At 37.5% G+C, this 26,379-nt stretch overlaps 2 pseudogenes; one reads left to right on the forward strand and one right to left on the reverse strand.

Annotated features, from left to right (window-relative positions):
- Positions 1-2,448: 2,448 nt before the first annotated feature.
- LOC132283993 ((S)-N-methylcoclaurine 3'-hydroxylase isozyme 1-like) lies at positions 2,449-15,850 on the forward strand (annotated as a pseudogene).
- A 3,460-nt stretch (positions 15,851-19,310) lies between these two features.
- Positions 19,311-24,139, reverse strand: LOC132281543 (uncharacterized; annotated as a pseudogene).
- Between the last annotated feature and the right edge of the window lie 2,240 nt (positions 24,140-26,379).

Below are 26,379 nucleotides of genomic sequence, written 5' to 3' on the forward strand. Positions count from 1 at the left end.
GAATTTCTTGAAGATATTATAGTAGTCATGTATTATGATATATCAAGGTCATTTCTACATTAATTCCCCAAATCAATCATATAATTAGCTTGTGTAGAGGTTTGGAGTGGATTCACTTCCCTAGACTTCCTTCTCTAAATCTTCTCTTTTAATCTCCTTCAATTTATTGTTTTATGCATTTTGAATTTGTAGTTTAGTGACAAACAAAACAAACCCTCTATGAACACCCCTTATCACTCTAAAATGACTCTAGACACTTAGGTTGCCATAGATTAGCGCAGTCCCAGTGGTTCGACTTACCCGACCAATAGCCCTATTTTACAATGATTCGTGCTATTGCGAAGGTTGATGTATAGTTGATCAACCGATCATTTAGCAATTTAACGGAGTATGTATATATTTGTAACTCTTGTTGTGGTTGTATGCTCGGATCACTTAATTAACAAGTTTGGTCTATGCATATCCTGGATGTTAATTGTTGAAATACTAAATGCTTTTCTGCAATGCATGAATTTAAGCTTGGAATTTTAAATTGCTGTAATATTAAGCATTACACTGCAATTATTTGGATTAGGGTTTGGACTTTAATTGTTGGACTTGTACTTAGGTTCTGCCAATCTAATTAGACATTGGCCTGGAATTAATTGAAGAAATAAATGTATATTTTATGTCAATTACCCGGATGAATGCTGGAATTTAACTTGACGAATTTGTAAACTTTGTCTTGTTTAATTACATGGATGGATTCTGGATTTTTAGTTAATGACTTGTTTAAATTCTGTGTTTATCAACTATATGGGTACTGTGGACTTTATTTGATGTACTGCCTAAATGTTGCATCATTTACGGATCATTTGCATATATGCACCGGTATGGGACGGTGTTATACGAAGGGATGGATTAGGTCACAACGCTAATTCCTACCCATTCATACATACAGAATGGATTAACTAAAATAGTTAAATCCTACATGGTTTCATGTCCTATCAACTAACACAGTTGAACGACATACTGGATGATTGTTTATATGTCTGTATTAGGAAGGATAGGGTTTTAACTAAAACATTTAAATCCTAATTTTATGTCGTGTCATGGCAACGAACAGTTGAGCGGCACTACATTGGTTTAGATAGGAATTTATATATATAAATTATGGTACCGCGATCTGAGCTTGGGTCTTATAGTCGACGGTTAGGGTGCGTATATGCAATAAGATGCGTAGCTAGCTATGTTGGTTGAGGTATACCCTGTTAGGCTTAGGTAGTCATGCCCACTCAGGTGCATATTGCATGTTGCCTTCTATTCGGGTTGAGACCCTCAGCATAGTTTAGTGAGAGTCCTGTAGTGTAGTTATATGTATATATCTATTTACGAACTATATAGATATGGTTGAGACATCTAGGATGTATCTACGTATCGGGTCTCTGTTTGGATTGTTGTTAGGATAGAACTTGTTCGTTGGCCTGACCCACTATTATTTTTTCTGTAACGGACGGTTCCAGGTCTTAGATCTTGTTCGTGCTGAGCAGAGATGACTTCTAATTCTTCCGACAACGTAGGCGGTTCCTATATGGTTTAGCATTGGATTCTTTTCCAGTGGGTCATTTCTCAGTGAGGATTTTATTAGGGGTCCACCAAATGGATTCCCTAGTTGTATTAGAAATGGAGAATTTGGATGTATCAGAATAATTCTTTATTAATTTAATTTTATTCTGAGGTTTCAGTATTTGGTTTCGCATTCTAGTTTCTTTTCAGCAAATTTTTATTTATTCCTATTTCCTTAATTGTATTTTGTGTTCGTTTATTGCTAATTGGTTTGATATCCTCGGGTAATTGGTCGTGGGCTTGGCCAACCCGCATCTGGAAATCCGGGGGTATCACACGGACCTTTTAACTTGGGTCTTCTTCGCAGGGGACCTTTTAGGTCCGATCTTTCTTCTTTTGTGTTTCTGCTTTTCAGACCCCCTCTTATCCATGGAAAACGATTTGGCATTTGAAGGTTCCTCTTAGGGTGGCTTTCTATGTTTGGACTGCTGCTTGGGGCAAGATCCTTACTCTGGACAATTTGAGGAAGAAGCGACATGTCATCGTTAATCGGTGCTGTCTGTGTATGACCGATGAAGAGTCTGTGGATCACATTCTCTTGCACTGCCCAGTGGCCCATGACTATTGGAGTCTTATGTTGGGTCTTTTTGGCATTCAATGGGTTATGCCTCGGACTTCACGGGGCCTTATTGATATCTAGAGGGGACAAAGGTTGGGGGCTCGAGTTCACGTTTTCTGGAGGGTGGCTCCCCTTTGCATTTGGTGGTGTCTCTGGAAAGAATGCAATAGAAGATCCTTTGTTGGGGAGGAGTTATTCATTGGGGCTCTTAAGTATTCTATTATTTGTTCTCTTTTTCGTTGGGGTATGGGGAGAGATTGTTCCTCTGTTGAGGAATTTTTAGACTTTTTGGGATCTTTGGATCCTTAGGCTCTTTTTTTTTTGTTCTTGGTTCTTATACAGCTCCTGGGATGCGTTCCCCTTTTGAACGCTTTCTAATATATTTTACTTATACAAAAAAAAAAAAAAAAAAAAAAAAAAAAAAAAAAATTTGAACCACATCTTATGATTTCATATTGGCATGGAAGACAACAGTACCATTACACTGCAAAAAGCCAGATCTTGATACTGCAAGTCATGGCTGATGCTATTGCAAGTGAAGGAAGTTCTTTCTTCTTTCCTATACTCATCTTACCCATCATCTTTCTCATCCTAAAGCATTTCAAATCATATTTCCTATCAAAAAATACTCTACCACTTCCACAGGACCAAGTCCATGGCCAATCTTGGGCAATATTCCTCATACGGGAAAAAAGCTTCACATCACTCTAGCAAACTTTGTTCAGACTTATGGTTCACTCATGTAACTGAGACTAGGAACTCAAATTATGATCATCGGATCAACGGCAATTGCTGCAGAGGAAATTCTCAAGACCCATGATCTAATTCTATCTGCATGATATGTTCCTCATGCAGAACCAGCTAAGAGCCCAAAATTCAATCATTTATCACTTAAGTGGGCACTGGAGTGGTATAATAGATGGAAGAATTTAAGAACAACATGCAGAAGTAAGCTCTTCTCGGGCAAGGCAATGGAGTCTCAAGCTTGTTTGAGAGAGAGAAAGGCAATGGATATGGTGAATTTTTTGGGTGCAAAGGAGGGAAAGGAAGTGAAAGTTGGAGAACTGGTTTTTGCCACTGTTTTTAATATGTTGAGTAATGTTCTTATATCAAGAGATTTTATAATATTGGAGAAGCAGAGTCTGGATGAAAGGATGAAAGGTCTTCTAGGAAAATATATTGATTTTATTTCGGCCCCAAATCTGCCTGATTTTTTGTGATGTTTTCAATTTTCGCTATTTTTTAATTTTTCAGAATTTTTGTTGTTGCAAAGGCATTTTCGTCTTTTACCGTTTTACGTGCCGGACACTGTAAAGTGTGTCGGTTGTGTCCGTGAGCTGTTTAGGACATTTCATTGAGTTCAAGACTTTGAAATTCAAGATTTTTCATTTTTGCATTTTTTTCATTTTTCGGGCCAGACGGTCCCGTGTGGGACCCGCTACCGGAATTTTTGCATACGGGGATTTTTATCGGGTCCATTTACATTTTAGGCATTTTATTTAATGTATTTTATGTAGTTGTAAATTATTATGCGTGTATGTGTATATATGTTTATGTGTGGTGCAAATTAAAGTAAAATAAAAAGGGAAAATAAAAAGAAAATAATGGGGCCCACTCTTCTTTTAATTTTAATGGTCAAGAGACTATCTCTAGTCTCTAATCTCTCTTTAGTCCAGCTGCTCTCTCTCATTTCCTCTCAAACTTGCTTTTTCTTTTTCTTTTGCAATAAAACTTTGATATTAGATTTCTCTTTCAATATTTGGAATTTTTAAGTGCCGTTTGCGGCAAATTGAAGATCACGGCAAGATCTAGGAATTGATCGAAGCAATTTCAGTTTTAGTGCACTCTAGGGATTCCGGTTTTGAGACCCATTTGGAGGTTTTTGGCTTAATTTGAGGTAGGGGTCTCTAATTCCCATTTTTCTTGCACCTTTGTGAATTTTCTACTATAATCCATATTAAGTATGTTTAATTTGAGTTGATTATTTTTTTAAATTAATTTAATTGGGTATGTGAAGCATGTTATTGGGTGTATTGTTAGATTTGTATAGAAAGCATGTTTAAATGTTGATTTTCCATGCTTATTATGTTGTAGAATTGGTTAGAAATGATATATGGAAGCTTAGGGAAATTTCCTTAGAATTATTGCAATTTCTTTATGTTATTGTGTTGAAAAAATTGCTAAAAATGATACATGGAAACTTATGGAAATTTTCTAAGAATTATTGTAAAGTATGTTTAATATGTTAATTTTTCTATGCCTATGATGTTTAATAATTTGTTGGAAATTTTATGTGGAAGTATGTTAATTGTGTGATAATAATTCTCTCCATTTCCATAGTATTAAAGAGACATGTGATATGCATTCATAGCATGGGCATGAAAAGGGTACAAAGAAATGTTTTGAAATGAAAAAGAGGTGTTGGGAAAAAGATTTGAGAAAAGAATTTTATGAAAACCCGGACGCGGCGGGGGTACCAACAGTCCGTGGAGTTAATGTAACCTAGAGGGAACTCGGGAGATCGCCCTAGCATGGTTAAGCTATCTGGGCCCCAAATGACGCCGCGGGGGTACCAAGGGTCAAGGACAGTAGCCAATCCTTCTCTCGGTGCTGAGGGGCTACCGAAGGTGGTTACATTAACAGTTTGAAAGGTGAAGAATGGAAGTGATTTTAAGTATGGGGAGCGACATTCATGGCATCACATATCATGGCACGGCATTGTTATTTTGAAATTGGATTTGATGTTGTATTCTTTCCCGGCCTAGTATGATCCATATTCTCTATTTCTATTCATTGTTTGGATTCACGGGGTTACAAGAGGTGGGTCTTAGGCGCTACCTACTGAGCAATTTGCTCACCCCATTACATTAACATTTTTCAGGACACGGGAGGTAGGTGGCGGATGACGCTCCTCCACAGGGTTCGATGGGTTAGTAAACCGTTTTGGCATAAATTGTAGATATAATCTTATTTTATTATTATTATTTATTTATTTATTATTACTTATTCTTTATAAACCCGGAATAACACGATAATATGTATTGACATAAGAAAGAATAGTGTTATCCTTAGTTGACCTCGGGTTTAGTTAAGGACCTAGCTAACGGTTTGGACCTACGGGTTCGGGTCGTTACAAAATTTGGTATCAGAGCAATGGTTCGATTACCATTAGGACGACGGGTAGAGGCCTACCTAGGATTGCACGGGAAGTTGAATTGCATGTTTATATGCTTATGTACCAAGTGTTTTATTTTTTTGAAAAACATACCTAATTGCTTACTTGCTTACCTGCTTAGGTGTTAATTACTTGTTGAATTAAAGCATACTTAAGTATTTGATGATAAGTGACAATATTTATGAGATTAATTCTATGGTTAAATTTTTAAAGCATACTAAAATGGCAAGGTTCCATTAGAAGTCCTTTCCCTAGAGACTGGTAACGGTGATAGGGTTTGATCTTAGGTGTCTTTCGGGATAGAAGTTCTCATTTTCTTGCACGGGCGAGAGTTTGTGTTGTGTTTTCTCACTGTAGTGAGTGGACTCTTATGAGTCATGGGATCTTTTCATGTAAGTAAAGTTGATTAGATGTCACAGGACATGAGGTGGTATGCGGTGTATGACTTGTGAGATTCAGGCATTGTTCGGGTTAAGCAAGGTTTGTATTTGAACTTTATTTTGAAGTTCACTGATGTTTAAGGTTGAGAGTTTGTCTCTTAGATTGTCGTTTTGAGAGTAAGAGTTGAGGTTGACTTTGAGTTGGTAACGAGATAAGTAGGTTGCACATTTTGTTTTGATTTCCAGTTAAGGAGGCAGAAGCTTAATGTGATGTTGTTTGGTGACCATAGAGTGTTGGTCACAGATTGTGTTGAGCTAGGATGAGGAATGACCACTTGGGTTTAGTGGCTTGTTCTATTTGATTTCTTTGTTTTGTGGCCCTGTGGGCGGGTGTGCGTGAGCGTGTGCAGGTGGCACCAGAAGGCTACCACACTGGGCGAGCTGCGGGCACACAACTCAGATAAAATCGATGTGGACATTCCAATTTGTTGCATGGTAGTCATGGTTGTAGGTATGACTTGAGTGTTCAGTTAGATACCAATGAGAGACTATTGTTTTGTAGTTGTCGTAGAGTGCAGTTTGTGTGGTTGACTGTTTGGCGTAGTGTCTGTTGTCCCTCTTAGGGATTGTTCCTATAGTGTTGCCGCGTAGAATTTTTATTTCTTGTAGCGGGTTGTTGACTATGGTGTCGGGTATCATTAGTGATGTGTGTTTTCATGTCGAGTTAGCATCAGTTTTGAATAAGCGGTTGGTAGTAGAGGCTTGTTGTTTCCAAGGGAATGTAGTTTATGTAGTTATTTTAGGAAGGATGATCATGGGGGGTATTAGTACTTAAGGTTCCCGTATTGGAGAATAAATCAGTTTAGGGGTGACCCCAATATTCGGGAAAGAAGTAGTGATTGACTTCATCGTCGGCGGTTTTAAGGGAATAGTTGGGTATTGAGCATTCTAGATTTTTGTGCTCATTTTCGTTTGAGAATTTGTCGGCATGGCATTGTCATACGAATGTTCTTTTCTAGTGGTAAATAGTGGTTATTATGGGGAGTAGCGAGAGTTATGCTTGTTCTTTTGTTACGATGATATTATCTCAATGATATTCAAGGAAAAATCCTTTAGTAGTGACTTAATGGTCTGATGGGATAATAGGTTTGAACGGTTATTGGAATGAGTGACAGTGGAGGTGTTATGGTGTTGTAGTGTGATGCTTAGTGCTGATGAGCATAATGGTTTGAGGTATGATCCGAATGTGGTTTAAAGATTGTGAGTTGTTTGTTGCGTGTTATCAAGTAGGTGATAGGGTTGTGCATCAAACGAGGTAATGGTGGGCAGCTTAGTCTTTAGAGCTAGTGAGAGCGGTGTTGCCATGTATGCATCTTTTTTTTTTAAAATGAGTCAGTGGGTTATTGTGACTGAGGTCACGGGTCTTGTGCGCACGGGGATCGAGGCAGTGTCACTTGGGTAGGTAAATATGAAGTGGATGGTAAAGTGTTGTTTTGTGACGTAAAGGTGGTTGGTTGGGAGTGACTGATTCTAGGTAGGATGGGACGCAGTGTCCGAAGGGCTTTGATTATTTCTAGTGTTGTATCTTTGTACTCGACGAAGAGGTGGTGTGGACCTGATTGGTTTCGGTTAGTATGGGTGTTGCAGAGTGCCATATGTGAGGTTTTGTGTTGATAGTGTGTGACGATCCGTTAGTGGCGAGGTCTCCTAAAATTGAGGTCGTAGTCCCGTATGTGTTTCCAGTTGGTTCTCCTTCTTGTGTGTAAGGAGTTCATTTTGTCTTAAGTGAAATCGAGTGTTTATGGTTGGACAATTGGTGAGTAGTGTGTGACAGGGTGTCGGTGCACTCAAGTGCGAGTCATTAGTCTCTTGTGAGTGTGGGGTTTGTTACCCTTTTTGTTTGTTCTAGTCCTAACAAGGACGTCGTTTGTCATATGTCTTGTCCTCCATCTAGGTGTTGGGTGCATCCGCAGATGAACAGACCTGGGTATGGTTTGTTGCGCTGTTAAAGTTCACCAGTAAAGTTTGGTTGAATAGGTCGACTCACTTCCACGGAGGGAGGTGGAGTCTTTGGTTTTGGTGGTGCTTGTTTTGAGAGTGTTCTTGACAGGTGGTGCGTGAGACGCGGGTTTCCAAATAGGGATTGTATGTTTCCGGTGTCTGGTTCTAGTGGTGATGGCTAGGGAATGTGTCGTGAATGACAAATTGAGGATGACTAAGTGATTTAATGTGAGTTATGTATTCGGGTGTTTTTATAGATATCTGATTTGAGCAGCTCCTTGAGGACAAGTATCGATGTTGCCTTAGAATTTCGTGATTGGAGGAAGTGAACGTGGGACTCCATTGAAGAATAATAGGATGATTGACTTTGGTTTTGAGGTTTTGGGCATGAGATGGTCATAATGTGTGTTTTGACGAGGTAAGATTTGAATCAAGTAATGATAAGTCGTTTACCTGATATGGGTGTTATGAGGAAATTAGAGATCTCTCGTGCTGGTTGAGGATTGTGACATTTGGTATCGTATTGCTCTTAGCTTGTTATGAGTTGTATAATTGAGGAATGATTGAGATTCTTAGTACTGGTATGTGATTGTATAGTTGCTAAGGTTACATATAGCGATAGGTGGATAGAGAGTGGATCTCATGGTTGTTTTGTGGACTGTATGAGACTGTATTTGAGGTTTGGACCTAAGAACAGGAATGATGTCTGTGTCGAGGTCGGATTGAGGATGAGAATGGCCTGGCTAACCATTTCTCCTGAATCAATCCCTCTTTAGCATGATGTCAGGTCAAAGGTCAATAATTGTTTTGAGTTATCATAAATAGTGAGAGTATGGTATTGGGTGTCGTGTCAGTGTGATGGTGTGGATTCAGGAAGTTGTCTCGGGTAATGAGGTGCATTTGGTGGGACCAAGTGTCCAATCCGCTTGATTTTTAAAAATCTTATTTTGAGAATTTGGGCCCTGGGCACAGGATGGTACGCTTTAGTGGTTTGGTGACTCTTGATTGTATAGTTGCTGAGGGATTCATTATTTAGTTATCTTGAGGTTGATCAGTGTAATAATTGCTTGTTGGTGCAATCGGTGGTCATTGTATGATTGTGTGATGGTAGCTGTGAGTTGGATGACGAGTATTGGTTATACAGAGATGTGAAGATCTGAGCTTGGGCTTGATTGTGTAATGGACGGGGTTCTTTGTTTGGGGTCCAGTGTGTCTTTTGAAGGATGAGTTGTGATAGCATGTTGTCATGTTCAAGGGTCTTGTGATGTAATACCCTTAGTTTTAAAAAGGATAAAATTGGAATTTAATTATTTTTATTTCATTTTTATGTGACTAGTTGCTTGGGTGTTTAATTGTTTTCTTTCATTATTTGATTTAATTGTGTAATTTAATTAGTTATTTGATTTAATTGAATTAGTTTATTTGGTAAGTTGATTTAAATGATGTAGTTTTAATTCTTTGATTTACTATTTTAATTTAATTATTTGTTTTCATTTCTTTATTTAAGATTAGGGTTTTATTGGGATGTCATATAGGTATCTGTTATATATGTATATGATTAGGATTTTATCGGCTGACTCTAGTTTGATTAGGGTTTTTGTCTTAGCTCTAGTTTAATTAGGGTTTTCTAAGTGCCTATATATATACGTGTATGAGTTTTTACTGAGGGTTGGGAGAACCTTATTCACGGCACAGTGGAAATAAAACAGAACAAAGAGAGAGTTGAGAGAACATAGGAAATCATAAGAGCTACCAAAGAGAAGAATAGAGGGGATCAAGGGAGGGTTGTGATGGATTAAGTCAAACCCATAGGAGGCTTGAAGGAAGTTAGCAGTTGCCGGAAACTTAGAGACGACGCCGAGATTTCATTACTGAAATCACAGGCAAGTTCTTCTCTTCCTCCTTCCCTCTGGCTTGTGTTCTGTGCACCTAGATAATCTCTAGGGTTTAATTAATTTTTTAAATCGGAACTTACATGCTTGCTATATAATATATTGATGATCTTTACGTGTTAAATTTGATTATGGTATAATGCGTACAAGCTTGTTTCAAGCCTTGATCAGTTTTCTGTTTTAAGCATGTTATGTTGTTAAGCAATTTTAGTCTCTATAATTGCCTTTAACCTCTGTAAATAAATCATGGGGATATTACTATGATGATATAAGATCTTTAGGTTCAGGGGTAAAGAGGAACAGAGGAGTTAGAATGGAATGGACGTTGCAAGTTAGCTTAAGTTTCGTACTGTAAACATGCTAGTTTAATGGCTAAATCTAACCTCTGTAATTGGTCCCAGTTATTGTAAACAACCTTGGGGATGCTTCTAGACTCAATTAAGACTCCTACGATTAGTTTTAGAACCCAGCAGAGTGGTAGGAATTGATCAGAGAGGGAGCAGACGGACTGAAACGGAGCAGAACGGGGACGAAGGCTCTCAAAGGAGGTGAGAGCCGGCTCCATAGAAGTGGGAGCCGGCTCCCACAACAAGTAGAGCCGGCTCTAAGGAGTCCTAGAGCCGGCTCTAGGCTGAAAAAGAGCCTGCTCCAAAATTTGGAGCAGGCTCCCTTTTTATTTTATGATTTGTTTTAATTTTTTTAAAAATTTTCTACGTACTGTGCTTACTATTGGAGCATGGGTTTTAAATCTGTTGGGTCTGGGGTTCCACAGAGAGTTTAGAAGGCTGAATTTGGGTGTTATTAGGACCTTAAATTGATTAGGGTTTAATTCTAAATTGTCGGGACAAACAGTGTAAAAATTAAGACACTCCCTATGTTGTTAACAAATGGAAGATAAATTAATTGTTGAATTAAATTTCAGCAATTTGATGGAATATAATGTGTTTATAAAACTTGTTTTAGAATGCATTCAAGTGCATGATAAGGTTATTTAATTATTAATTTTGATCTATGCATGCTTAGGAGGCTAATTGCTGAATTATTAAATCGTTTCCTGCAACTATATGGTTAATGCTTGGATTTAAATTACTGAAATATTAAACAATCTTCTGAAATTGTTTTAGCCATTTGTTGGATAATAATAGGGTTATTTAACCTATTCACATGCATGATGGAGTCCCTGACATATTAAATTTGGTCTATGCATGCTCTGGATGTTAGTTGTTGATTTATTAAATCATCTCCTGCAACTATATGGTTAAATGGTTGGATTTAAATTGCTGAAGCTTTAAATATTTTTCTAGAATTATTTGGATGGTGGTTTTTGGGTCTGTAAATTATTGAACTGTTATATATGTTGTAATTTACATGGATATGGAAGATTGTATGTACCGGTATGGGACGGTGACATACTAGGGACGGTTTAGCTCAAAACGCATAAACCTAACCTAATAGATTAATGGAATGGATTGAAAGATATCGAATCCTAATTGTGACTAAGTCAGATCATCTGTAACCAAGTTGGATGACTTCCTGGATTAACGGATGGTAGTTAAGTCATATCAACTGAATAAGTTGAGTGACTAACTAGTTGGTTTATTGTATGTCAGTTTAATAAATAGTTGAACTGCATACCCTGGATTTGGATGGACTTTATATATATGTTTATGGTACCACGAGTTGAGCTTGAGTCTCAGACTCGTTGGTTATGGTGCGTATATGCAGTGGATGCGTAGTTGGCTATAGTAGGTTGAGGTGTACCCTGTTAGGTCTAGGTACTCATGCCTACCTTTGGGTGCGTTTTCGCATGTTGCCTTCTATTCAGGTTTAGACCCCTACTGTAGTCCAGTGAATGTCCCTTAGTGTGGATATATATATATGTATGGACTAGATAGCTATTGTTGAGATATCTAGGGTGTATCTGCGTATTGAGTCACTGTTTGGATTGTAGTTAGAGAAGAATTTGCATGTGGGCCTGACCCACTTTTATTTTTACAGGTGTTTGTTAGTTCCAGACTTGGAGCTGGATCGTGCTGAGCAGATACAGTTATTCACTCCACCGATGACCAGGGTTTTATTTCATATTTTAGACTTGGGTTTCGTTTCCAATCTTTTGAGTTCAGTGAGATATATTAGGGGTCCATTAGATGGATTCCCGAGTTGTAATAGAAATGGAGAAGTAGGATGTATCAGAATCATTCTTTGTTAATTAAAATTTATTCTGAGGTTTTTGGATTATTATTCTAGTTTCTTTTCAGCAATTTATGTATTCTTGTTTTCTTATTTGTATTCTGTGTTCGATTATTGCTAATTGATTTGATATCCTCGGGTTATCGGGTGTGGGCCTGGCCAACCCGCATCCGAAAATTCGGGGGTATCACATGTGACCATTCTTTTTTCGAGCCTTATGTAGCGGTGTAGAGGGGATCAATGTTGGTTTTAAGTCGAGTGTAGAATTCAGCGGGTTTGTGTATGATGTTGTGAGTAATGAGTACCCTCATAGGGTAGTGATCATTGGGTTTTTTGGCGGAAGAGTGTGATTGCCTATTGGCGCCGGTGTCAAAGGCAATATGGTTATTGAGTTCTTGTCTCGGGGTTATGTGAGGTTCCTCAGCGAGGTGTGTGGATGTGAGCCTCCTTCTTTAAGGAGGGTAGATTTTGAGGATGAAATCTCTTTAAGGAGGGTAGATTTCGAGGACGAAATCTCTTGAATTTCATTTTTCCAGAATTTTTGTTGTTGCAAGGGCATTTTCGTCTTTTACCGTTTTGCGTGCCGGACATTGTAGAGTATGCCGGTTGTGTCCGTGACCTGTTTAAGACATTGCATTGAGTTTAAGACTCTTTGAAATTCAAGATTCGTCATTTTTGCATTTTTTCGTTTTTCCGGCCGGACGGTCCCGAGTGGGACCCGCTACTGAAATTTTTGCATACGGGGATTTTTATCGGGTCCATTAGCATTTCAGGCATTTTATTTAATATATTTTATGTGGTTGTAAATTATTATGTGTGTATGTGTATATATGTTTGTGTGGTGCAAATTAAAGTAAAATAAAAAGGGAAAATAAAAAGAAAATAGTGGGGCCCACTCTTCTTTTAATTTTAATGGTCAAGAGACTATCTCTAGTCTCTAATCTCTCTTTAGTCCCTCTACTCTCTCTCATTTCCTCTCAAACTTGCTTTTTCTTTTTCTTTTGCAATCAAAACTTTGATCTTAGATTTCTCTTTCAATATTTGGAATTTTTAAGTGTCGTTTGCAGCAAATTGAAGATCACGGCAAGATTTAGGAATTGATAGGAGCAATTTCAGTTTTAGTGCACTCTAGGGATTCCGGTTTTGAGACCCATTTGGGGGTTTTTGGCTTAATTTGAGATAAGGGTCTCTAATTCCCATTTTTCTTGCACCTTTGTGAATTTTCTACTATAATCCATATTAAGTATGTTTAATTTGAGTTGATTGTTTTTTTAAATTGATTTAATTGGGTATGTGAAGCATGTTATTGGGTGTATTGTTGGATTTGTATAGAAAGCATGTTTAAATGTTAATTTTCTATGCTTATTATGTTGTAGAATTGGTTAGAAATGATATATGGAAGCTTAGGGAAATTTCCTTAGAATTATTGTAATTTCTTTATGTTATTGTGTTGTCAAAATTGCTAAAAATGATACATGGAAGCTTATGGAAATTTTCTAAGAATTATTGTAAAGTATGCTTAATATGTTAATTTTTCTATGCCTATGATGTTTAATAATTTGTTGGAAATTTTATGTGGAAGTATGTTAATTGTGTGATAATAATTCTCTCCATTTCCATAGTATTAAAGAGACATGTGATATGCATTCATAGCATGGGCATGAAAAAGGGTACAAAGAAATGTTTTGAAATGAAAAAGAGGTGTTGGAAAAAAGATTTGAGAAAAGAATTTTATGAAAACCCGGACGTCGCGGGGGTACCAACGGTCCGTGGAGTTAATGTAACCTAGAGGGAACTAGGGAGATCGCCCTAGCGTGGTTGAGCTATCTGGGCCCCAAATGACGCCGCGGGGGTACCAAGGGTCAAGGACAGTAGCCAATCCTTCTCTCAGCGCTGAGGGGTTACCAAAGGGGGTTACATTAACAGTTTGAAAGGTGAAGAATGGAAGTGATTTTAAGTATGGGGAGCGACATTCATGGCATCACATATCATAGCACAGCATTGTTATTTTGAAATTGGATTTGATGTTGTATTCTTTCCCGGCCTAGTATGATCCCTATTCTCTATTTTTATTCATTGTTTGGATTCACGGGGCTACAAGAGGTAGGTCTTAGGCGCTACTTACAGAGCAATTTACTCACCCCATTACATTAACATTTTTCAGGACACGGGAGGCAGGTGGCGGATGACGCTCCTCCACAAGGTTCGATGGGTTAGTAGACCATTTTGACATAAGTTGTAGATATAATCTTTTATTATTATTATTATTATTTATTTATTTATTATTACTTATTCTTTATAAACCCGGAATGACACGTATAATATGTATTGATGTAAGAAAGAATAGTGTTATCCCTAGTTGACCTCGGATTCGATTAAGGACCCGGCTAACGGTTTGGACTTACGGGCTCGGGTCGTTACATTTTTATCCAATTTTAGGTGCATTAGACCTTCAGGGTTTAAACAAGAAGGCAAAGGAAGCGTTTATGAGGATGTGTGCTATGTGGGAGCCCATTGTCGAAGACAGAAGATAAGGAAGAAAAGGCAATGCTTCAGGCCAAAAGGACTTCTTGGACGCCCTCATATTCTTGTACCAATGATCAAATCAACTATCTGCTCCAGGTTTGCCCTCTTGTCTCCTCACTTCTGCATATACACGCAAATTAATATAGGGCTATATAGTAGTGGCAAAACTAGCAATTCAGTTTCCTACACTTACAAACAGCCACAGAAGGCTCCTGGTTTGGGGGAGATAATATTATCCTCCAGTGTGGTAAGGAATGCTGCGAGCAATTTGAGGTCAATTTTTGTTAAATTGTTCATTAATTGGATGTGGTCCACCAGTCTAGATTCAAGTTTCAGTTTTGTTAAATACTGGGCAAGGATTGAATTAGCTTATGATCATCTGATGCAAATGGCATGCACTTGAGATAAAATAACCCTCTAAGAAAATTACAATAAGGAAAATGTTCAAGGAAAATCAGGCTGTACTATAACGCTATCGACTCTAATGAGGGATTCCATCAAAATTAGAGGTTAGTTTTTGCATTTTGGAAGTAATTTTCTTTCAATTGAAATTATATCGAAACCATCTTTCAACTGAATGCCAGATTAATTAGAACAAGGCATAACTAGCCTTGTTAAGCTTGAACAGGAGTAGTTTGGCTTTATTCAGACTCAAGTTATCCGAAACTGTTAGTTATGGTATGCTCTGTGACTTCAGAAATTAAAATGATATGGAGAAAATTAACATGGCATAGTTCCGTTTTCAAATAAGGTTTCAATTGCAATTGTTTGTCATATAATATGAAAATCATTCATTCACACAATGCATTCTCAGGAGCTATTCGCTGCTGGTACAGAAACTAGTGCCTTAACGATTGAATGGGTGATGGCAGAATTGATAAAAAATCCAGAATCCATGAAGAAAGTCCGCGAAGAATTGACAAGAGAAATCAAACAAGATTTGCTAAAAGAATCCCATCTACCTCACCCACATTACCTTCAAGCCTGTTTTCAAAGAAACTCACGAGGTTGCGTCCTTCAGCACCATTTCTGCTTCCTCACCGTGCACCTGACTCATGCAAAGTGATGAATTACACCATTCCTAAGAATTCTCAAGTACTAGTAAATGTTTGGGCGATTGGGCGAGACCCCACGATTTGGGAAGATCCATTGAACTTCAAGCCAGAACGGTTCCTCAACTCGACTCTAGATTTTAAAGGGACTGATTTTGAGTTCTTACTGTTTGGTGCAGGTAGAAGAATCTGCCCTGGCCTACCCATGGCAGCAAAGCTTGTTCCTTTGATAGTTGCTTCATTGATTCATTATTTTGATTGGTCACTTCCACATGGAAATGATCCCATTAAGCTAGACATGAATGAGAAGGTTGCTTTAACATTGCAGAAGGAACATCCCTTGGTCCCCATTCCCAAACTTAAGAAATGACCAACAGATTGTGCCAATCTTTCTAACTTGTGTACTGTTATAATCACTTTCATATATTTATCTCAAAGAGTGCTCATTATATCAGTTGTCAGCAATGAAAGCTTTTTCTTTTAAATTTCAGTACATTCTTGTATCAAGAAAAGATGGCTCATTATGATTACTTGTATCCATTGTTCTGTGTGTTCATCATCAGGAAATCTCATGAGCAGTGGATTTTTACCTCAAATTAAATTTAAAGTGGTGAGTTTCTAAACTCAATTCATTTCTTAGAAGGTCAATTAGTGTGCATTTAGTTCTATTTCCCTCCTCAATCCTCAAATGATGTAAAGTGACAACCAAACTGAAAACCAATCCATTGGTTATTTACATATTTACACTATTTCCAACCTAGGATGATTGTTGTAGTTTAGAACATTATTTTTACCACTATAACTGTAAACAAAATTTGATTTTAAGGACCTAGGATAATTTGTATAAGCCTAAAACATACTGTTGTTTCTGCTTTCATTGGCGTGAAAAATCTAAGCAAATGAATTGAGCTGAGACTTGTTTTCTAAGCTCGTGTGATAGCGAGAGCCGCCTTAGCTGCCTCAAATAATAAGCAAGGATTCGGTTTGCTACTTTTATAATTTATTAGGAATTGATTGAGTTTATATCTATTTTTCTCCTTGAAAATCTAGATCTCTAGCTTGAGTTTGAGATTAACACTGAAATTATTTAAATAAGCAAATAAATCAAGCTTGAGCTTGACAAATAATATTTCATAGGCTCACCGCAGTCGATATTATTAATTATTTAATGATATTTTACTTTTAAAATGGAGAGAAAAAATCTACGAGCTTCAATTTTGAACCACATCTTATGATTTCCTTGTGCTGTGGTGTTTCCATTGCTAATGATGTTAATAAACCATCATTAAGTATACAAACGACTAGCTTACTTCTAGTAAATTGGTCAAACCCGTCAGTTTTACAATAGCTTTCAAATCATCACCTTTGAATCACTGATTTTGATTGAGATTTGTGGCCATTGTGGAAATATGAAACTTTAGCCCCTTTTTTTTTTTTTTTTTTTTTTTTCTTTTTCAGATGGATTTGGGGGCTTTGCATACTCTTTTTAGGAAAAAAAAATTAATTTTGATTAATTTTTTAACAAAATCTAAGTATAAACAAATACTTAACAAATTTTATTTTAAATTATCATAAAAACAATTGAAAAAACTAATCGACACGAGTTAAGATTTTTACTCACTTTTCAAACTCACTCCTAATGCGCTTAGCGTGCTTTATAAAGAATTGACATACTTAATTGTAAAATTTGAAAAATACACTCACAAATTAATAAGACGAGCGATTCAGGTGGATACGAATACTATCATGACTGTGCATGGTGTATACATTTACACTACATTTCTAGTCGTAAGTAAACCATGTGTGCTTGACATATTTCTCCAACAACATTATTGCTGGAATATTTGGAGTCCTAAACGTCACTGATATTGAAAAACTCCAAACAAATTACAAAAAGAATCTAGATACATAGACTAAGATGTATCTAAGACTAAGATGGCATGGATTAAGGAAAATGGCGAACACCACTTTAGACTTTATAGAAAATGATATAGTATTTTATAGGCGTTTAAGTAGATTGTAAACGCAATCTTTAAAGGTTAAAGTCACTTTCAACAAGTTGAATTACTATTTTGTCCATATAATTATTTGAATCATATATAAGTTCTTTGACCCAAGTCAATGATTCTAGATGATATTATCAATTGAATAGTTAGGTCCTATGTTAAATTATGAAAAATTATATTACTCACAACTTTAATAACTGGATTTAAAATCAATAGAAATAAAATATGATATGGTTATTCTAAAATTTCAACTTAAATAAGCATTATTACTGTGCTCTTGTTTGTTTCTATAAAATAGGTCTCTTTTCCTTTCCGTATTTTCATATCTCCTTTTCTTATCTTTTTAGTTTTCTATTTATGGTTGTATCATCTTCTTCTTCTTCTTCTTCTTTTTTTTTTTTTTTTTTTTTCACATCAAATTTCATGATACTCAATATAAGAATTTGATTTCTACAAAATCTATAACAAAAATTACAATTTTTTTTTTTTTTTACAATTTTTCAATACTTTGCAATTTTTTTTATTAAAATTCCTCTCCTTATTTTTGTTTCTAAGAATAAGATAGATCATTAGATTTGATCATTATAACAATTAACAAATGTCTATCAAAGTAATTGATGTATATTAACGGTCAAAGACAAAATGTTTTATATATAGCAAGGGATACACAATCTAATTATGCAATATAATGTGTGTGTGTATATATATATGTATATATAATAGATACACAATTTGATATACAAGGTGATTGAAACTTTAATTGCCAATAAAGATAGATTAAGATGAAACATAAAAAAGGGACAACAACTTTTTAAATAGTTAATTATCTTATATTTTAATTGAAGGCACAACTGAAGCATTTAAATTATTTCAGGAACGTGACCACGTGATTTTTCATCAAATCAAGAAGTACTGTAAAGGGATCTCATACCTTTGGACGATTAAATAATCGTCATATTCGAAAACAGTATTCACTTTCTTCTTTGGCCTTGAAAACTAATGAGTCTTCATCTCTATGACCCCAATGCTAGGTTTGTAGAACCCTAACATTTTCTCTCACTCTCTGTATTCTTTAGACAGATTATGATCAGATTATTTTGTATAGCCATATATATCAGAATATATGACCTGAGAGACGGTTATAATATCTAGGGCTAAAGATGAGGATCCAAGAGGGCTTCCTTATCCTAGCTTCAATTGGATAGAGATAGAGTTATCTCATAACTTTATCATATCCAATTAATTACAATAAGCACCACAGTAGTATTGTAATTGCACTCTAGGATTTAGAAATTACGACAAGGCCTTATTTACTAAATAATTACATATAAGCTCATCTATTACCGAATATCCATAAGTAGCCCCAGAAAAATACATACTGTCCCTTCTAAGGCTTACTTATATTTTATATTCCTTGAGTAACCAACTTAATCCTTATGATCACTGAATTTCTTTTATAAAAGAATTTTTCAAAATAAATATTTTTCTAAATAAATTTATAGAAAAATAATTTAGTAAACATTTTACTAAAATGCCTTGGCCAAGTTCCGGTGATCAAACTTATTAAATTGCATCAAGGGGATATTCTAACTTTAATAAAGAGTGTGGAATCCATGTTGAGCATTTGTGTTCCCAGAGCTCCAACATTAACCCCCAAGATACCGTGGTATTGACCTTTAAAAGATCTCACACATTAGTAAGTCAAAGTGACTAGTACTGAAACTTGAGTTCACTAAATCTCTCAGGATTTAGAACATATGAATTTAGTAGATAAGAAACACACCAAATAATGACAGTACATTGTATGGTGTGATCTTATGGTGATCTAGTTCAATGTACTCCAAGCACACTAACACACACTACCTTAGAGTCAACTACCCCAATGGTTGAGACAAACCATCATATCTTATAGAGGTCAAGTGTGTTACAGTCTTACAGATAAAAGTGCCCAACTTTTATCACTGACTGTGAACAATGCTAAGGTGCAAGAAACCGGTGAACCCAAATCTCCTGCGTGTAAATCTCATTTACACACTTAAGTCACCTATAATGCAACTTGAGGACTATAATGCATCTTATACAAATATATGTAAAACCAAATACATGAATATCATATTTATTAATAAAATATCAAATAAATAATAAATAATTGGCTTGTAGGGCATATTTTCCTAACAATCTCCCACTTGCACTCAAAACCAATTACCATTACATCTAACACCCATCCCTTCAACATGAGACTCAAAAACCCTAATAGGTAAAGTCTTAGTGAAAGGACCTGCAAGGTTATTTGCAGATGCAATCTTAGTGACAATAATGTCCCCACGCTGAACTATATCTCTAATGAGATGCTATTTGCGCTCAATGTGCATTCCTTTCTTGTGGTTCCTCGGTTCCTTGGACTGAGCAATTGCCCCACTATTATCACAATATAAGTGTAACGACCCAAATCTACTGGATCCGGATCATTAAACGGGTCCTTGCTTGACCCTAGATCATCCAAGGGTAATATGGTCATTTCACTTTAAATTTATATTTTAAAGTTCAACAAAGGCAAGATAGTCATTTGTCACAATTCTAATGGTTTGAGACTCCAAGGGTATAATAGTCAGTTGCTCGTGTCACATAATAAATAAAATAACCCAAGGCAATATAGTTTTTTCCCTTGTTAAAATATAATTATTGTATTTTAATTGGGTCATCATGTAAATACTCACAACATCAATTGGGTGCCAAAGTGTAATTAGGGAAACTAAATAGAATTACATATGGGACAGGAACCGGTCGACGTATATACATTATACGTTAGCTGGTTTTGGTTATGAACAGTGGAAAACCCACTACCGAGACACCGGTCGACGTAACGTGCAGGATGAAAAGCTCACTGTCAGGATACTGGTCGACGTGTGGGAAACTACACGTCGACTGGTTCATGCAACTCGGTCGACGTATGGGATTTTACGTCGACTGGTTGGGTTATCCTCATTCACTGTCCGAAGGAAACCGAGATACACCAACTTTGGAAGCCAATCACCCACACCACTACACTCACGTACATACGTAAATACATTTTAACATCTAATTACTATAACAACAACCACATAATTAACGTAATTTACAACACGTTACAGAAATTACACTAAAAGATTTAGTGTGACCAAAATTTAATTACATTACACAAAATGGACCTAAATATATTACATGTTACAAAACAATGCATTTTAAGCCAACACTTTGCAAAATTAGGCCTAATTAGAAAAGATAGCAAAAAGAACATTTTTCTACTCCAAGCTACGGCAAGGGTGGATTCTCATCCGCTATTTCTTTTCCATGTCCTGAAAAATGTTAAATAAAAAGGGGTGAACAATTACTCAGTAGGTAGTGCCTAAGATACACCCCTTGTAGCCCCGTGAATCCAAACAATGAATTGGACAATGGGAAATAGGGTCATGCAAAGTCGAGTAAAAATACAATATCAATCTCAAGTTCAAAACAATTAAATGTCATGCCATGAATGCAATGCCATGCATGTCACTCCCCATTTTCAGAAAAACATCCGTCACTTCACAAACTATTAATATAACCCACCATTTAGTGACTCCGCAGCGATACGAGAGAAGGATTGGCTACTGTCCCTGACCTTTGGTACCCCCACGGCGTCATTTTGGGCCCAGATAGCTCAACCATGCTAGGGCAATCTCCCTAGTTCCCTCTAGGCTATATTAACACACCGGCCCTTTGGTGACTCCGTGGCGACCGGGTTTCTCAAAACCATTTTCATAAAATTTCTTCCCAAAATCCCTTTTTTTATTTTCATTCAAACACTTACCCTTTTTATTCATGCCCAATGCCATGGAATGCATGTCACATTTTTCTCCAATAATATGAGCATAAAAGAAATCCACATTACACAATTTAACATGCTCTTTCATAGCAACAACTAGAAGGTTAGTAGACATCATAGGCATGTAAATTAACATCTAAGCATGTTTTTCACCTAAATTCATTAACATATATAGTCATAGATTTTCTAGCACAACAATCATGTTATTTTCAAGGCAATCAATTAAAGTAAATCATGCTTTTCATATCAATTTAATTATTTCACATAATCATATGTTTCATCCACACAATTCTAGTTACTTTAAAAGATAATCAACACAAATTAACATGTTAGGACATAAACCAAGTAAAATCAACTCACTAAGGTACAAGATTGTGTAGATTAGGGACCCCTACCTCAAAAGCAATGAAAAGCCCCAAATTTCTTCCTCAACCCTAGAATTTAGAAGTCCCTCAAATGATGATCAAATTGAGATTGATTCCAATCAACTCGCAGTTCTCGTCGTAAGCTTCGAATAGCCACAAACGGCTTCCAAAATTACCAAGGATTGAAGGAGGAATCAAGATCTTAAGATCTATGGCCAAAAGAAAAAAGAAAATTTAAGAAGAGGAAGTGAGAGAGAGAGTTACAAGAATGAGGAGGAAATTAGACCCAAATGGTCTCCCAAAAAGCTAAGGTGGGTCCCACCAACCAAATTTTATTTTCCTTTTTCTTTTCTTTATAATTCCTACCACATGCACACATAAAGATATATTTAATTTTAACACTTAAAACACAACAAATAAGAATAAAAATGATGTAAATGAACCCAATCAAAATACTCATACACAACAGTCCCGGTAGCGGGTCCCACACCGAACCGTCAAAATACAAAATAGCAAATAACCTTCTAACAACTTTTAAGTTTGCGGAGGATTGTCATCCGCCGTTTCTTTGCCATGACCTGAAAAAAAATAATAAGTATGCAGGGTGAGCTATATGCTCAGTAGGTGACACTTAAGACACGCATCTTATGTCCCCGTGAATCCAAACATAGAATAGGTCAATGGGAATGGGGATCATACAATATCGGGATAATACAACATTCCAATCAAACTCAAGTACAAATAATGCAATGCCATGAAATGCGAATGCATGCCGATGTCGCTCTCCGTTTTCACATTTAAAATCCATCTTTTTCAAACTGTTAATATAACCCGCCCTTTGCTGACCCCGCAGCGACACAAGAGGAGGATTGGCTAGTGTCCCTGACCCTTGGTAACCCCGCGGCGTCATTATGGGGCCCAGCTAGCTCAACCACGCTAGGGCGACTCCCTAGTCCCCTCTAGGCTATATTAACACTCCGGCCCTTTGGTACCCCCGCGGCGACCGGGTTTTCCAAAAACACTTTCATCAAAATACTTTTCCCCAAAACTCCCTATTTTCATTTCAAAAACAATCTTCCCAATCATGTCTCATGGTATGCATGTACATCATGTTCTTAATGCCATGGGAATGAAGGCTTTCACATTATACAATTGTGCATACATTACAAGTACTCTAGGGAAATTACACATGCCATCCCATATCATTCTAGCAAGTTTTATAACAATATAATCATGGTAAATCAATTTATCAGACAAGGAAATTAGTCAAATAAACATGTTCTCATACAACTCAAGTAACACATTTAATCATAACCTCACATATAACACTTACATCATCTTTAATACAATTAATTCAAAAATAAGCATGTTTTTCAACAATTTAGGAGGTATAATTCACAAAAGAGCAAGAACATCATGAGTTAAGGGCCCCTACCTCAAGATTGCACAAAACCCTTAAAATGGGTCTTGAAATTCAAACTCCAAGAAGGGCACCAAATCTGGAATTGTTCGTATGGATGCGTAGAGCTCGTCGTGGGCTTCGTTTTGCCTCAAACGGCACCTAAATCCGCCAAGAAATGAGGGAGAAATCAAGCTTAATTGTGTAGAAGAAAAAAAGAAAAGCAAGCGGGCAGAGAGGGAGTAAATCGAGAGAGAAGAAGAAAAAAAAAACAGTGGGTCTGTAATGACCCATTACCCATTCCATAGACTTAAAATTGGAGTGGGTCCCACCTATTTTTTTTTTTTTTTTTTATCTTTTTCTTTTACTTTTAAATTGCACCACACACAGACATTACATTCTCCCCAACTTTAAAAGATTTCGTCCCAGAAATCAAAACATACCTGGAGAAGAAAACAACTCTGGATACTTGGAGCGAACCTCCTGTTCGAGCTCCCAAGTAGCCTCCTCGACTCTGTGGTGTCTCCAAAGGACTTTCACCATTGGTATCATCTTGTTCCTCAACACCTTTTGTTGTGTGTCAAGAATCTGAACTGGTCCTTCCTCGTAGGAAACATCCTCATCAATGTCTACATCAACCCAACTCAAAATGTGAGATGGATCTGGCTCGTACTTCCGTAACATCGATACATGGAAAACATTGTGGACCCTATCCAACTGTGGTGGCAAAGCAAATCTGTAGGCAACCTCTCCTACACGATCCAAAATCTCAAATGGTCTAATGAATCGTGGAGACAACTTGCCACTTTTCCCGAATCTCATCAATCCCTTCTGTGGAGAAACCCGAAGAAAAACCATAGTCACCCACCTCAAAGGATAACGACCGTCTCCGCTTATCCGCATAACTCTTCTGTCGGCTCTGAGCTGTAAGTAACCTCTGTCTTATCAACTTAATCTTCTCAGTAGTCTCGAGTACAATGTCAGGTCCTAAGGCGGCTGTCTCGCCTACCTTAGTCCAACAAACAGGAGACCTACAAGGTCTACCATACAACGCCTCAAATGGAGCCATCTGAATGCTCGCCTGATAACTGTTGTTGTAGGCAAATTCAATAAGTGGAAGGTGATCCTCCCAACTACCACCCAAGTCAAGCACACATACCCGAAGCATATCCTCCAAAATCTGGATAGTACGCTCCGACTGACCGTCAGTCTGTGGATGGAATGCCGTACTCAGTTGCAACGCTGAGCCAAACGTTGCTTGAAGTCCTTCCCAAACCTTCGAAGTGAACTTAGCATCCCTATCTGAAACAATGGTTAGTGGAACTCCATGTAACCTTACAATCTCCTTCACATAAAGAACACCAAGCTTCTCTGCATCATCTGTTGCCTTAATAGGCAAAAAGTGAGCCGTCTTGGTCAATCTGTCAATGATGACCCATACAGACTCATTGCCCCTTCGTGACCTTGGAAGACCTGTCACAAAATCCATAGCAATATGCTCCCATTTCCATTGCGCTACAGGTAATGGTTGCAACAAACCGGCTGGTCTCTGATGCTCGGCCTTCACCTGCTGATAGGTAAGGCATCTAGCCACAAACTGTGCAACATCTTTTTTCATCCCGTTCTACCAATACTGACGTCTCAAATTGTGATACATCTTGGTACCACCTGGATGAACTGCAAAGCGGGAAGTGTGAAACTCCCGTAAGACGTCCTCACGACAAACAGTAGGAACCACCAACAAACCCCTGAACCGTAGACCCCCATCTGTATACAAAGCCCAATCGTTCACTGTCTCACCACTGGAGATCAAAGCGTGAATGGCATCTAAATCCGGGTCCTGTATCTGTGACTCAATCACTCGTACAACAAGAGTAGGCTGAGCCATAAGACTAAACAAGAATGCCGACTCGCTGTCAACATCATCATCAAAACAATACAATCCCATCTCTGCCAAATCCTTAAGCATCTTCCACTTCCGAATAACCAGACAGGCCAAAGTTCCCCGAGATTTTCGGCTTAAGGCATCTGCTACCACATTTGTCTTGCCCGAATGATACTGCAAGTCAAAATTATAATCTTCCAAGAATTCAACCCATCTTCTCTGTCTATTGTTTAAGTCCTTTTGGGAGAAAAGATACTTGAGACTTTTATGATCCGAGTACACCTCGAATCTCTCACCATACAAGTAGTGTCTCCAACACTTCAAAGCAAACACAACTGCCACCAACTCCAAATCATGAGTAGGGTAGTTGTACTCGTGAGTCTTCAACTGTCGAGACCCATAAGCCACTACTCTACCATCCTGCATCAACACACACCTTAAACCATCACGTGAAGCATCACAATAGATCACATAACCCAAGCCACGCTCAGGTATCACCAACACTGGAGCCGTAGTCAATCTTGTCTTCAATTCTTGGAAAGATGACTCACAGGCTTCATTCCATGCAAACTTAATCCCTTTTCAGGTTAAACGGGTCATAGACACTGCCAAACGGGAGAAATCTTTCACAAATCTCCGGTAGTAACCCGCTAGACCAAGAAAACTACGGATCTCAAACACATTCTTGGGTTGCTCCCAATTCAAAACAGCTTCAATCTTTAATGGATCAACTGACACTCCGCCTTCTGAAACAACATGTCCCAAAAACTTCACCTCTTGTAGCCAAAACTCACATTTCTCATATTTGGCATACAACCGGTGCTCCCACAAAATCTGTAAAACAATACTTAAATGGATCTCGTGTTCCTCCCGAGATCGTGAATACACAAGAATGTCATCCACGAAAACTACCACAAACTGGTCCAAGTAATCGTGAAAGACGCGGTTCATTAAGTCCATGAATGCCGCTGGAGCATTAGTCAAGCCACAAGGCATAACAAGGAACTCATAGTGTCTATACCGTGTACGGAATGCTGTCTTCGGGATATCCTCATCCCTTACCCGCAACTGATAATAGTCAGACCTCAAGTCAATCTTGGAGAAACAACTGGCTCCCCTCAACTGATCAAATAAATCATCTATCCTTGGCAAAGGATACTTGTTCTTGATGGTGGCGCGATTCAACTTCCGATAATCGATGCACAACCTCAAAGAACCGTCTTTCTTCTTAGCAAACAAGACCGGTGCGCCCCATGGTGACACACTCGGTCGGATGAAACCTTTCATCCTCAAATCATCAAGCTGTCTTTTTAATTCCTCCAATTCAATTGGTGCCATACGATACGGTGCCATAGAAATCGGCACAGTACCTGGCATTAACTCAATAGAGAACTCCACTTCTTGGTGTGGAGGCAACTCTGTCAAATCCTCCGGAAACACATCCAGAAAATCACGAACAACTGTAGGATAATATTCTTCCACAACATCATCCTCTTCGGC

The sequence above is a fragment of the Cornus florida genome, unplaced genomic scaffold (genome assembly GCF_030987335.1).
Source record: "Cornus florida cultivar Cherokee Brave unplaced genomic scaffold, ASM3098733v1 CherokeeBrave_3.0.0_Hap2_Chr11, whole genome shotgun sequence".
NCBI lineage: Eukaryota > Viridiplantae > Streptophyta > Magnoliopsida > Cornales > Cornaceae > Cornus > Cornus florida.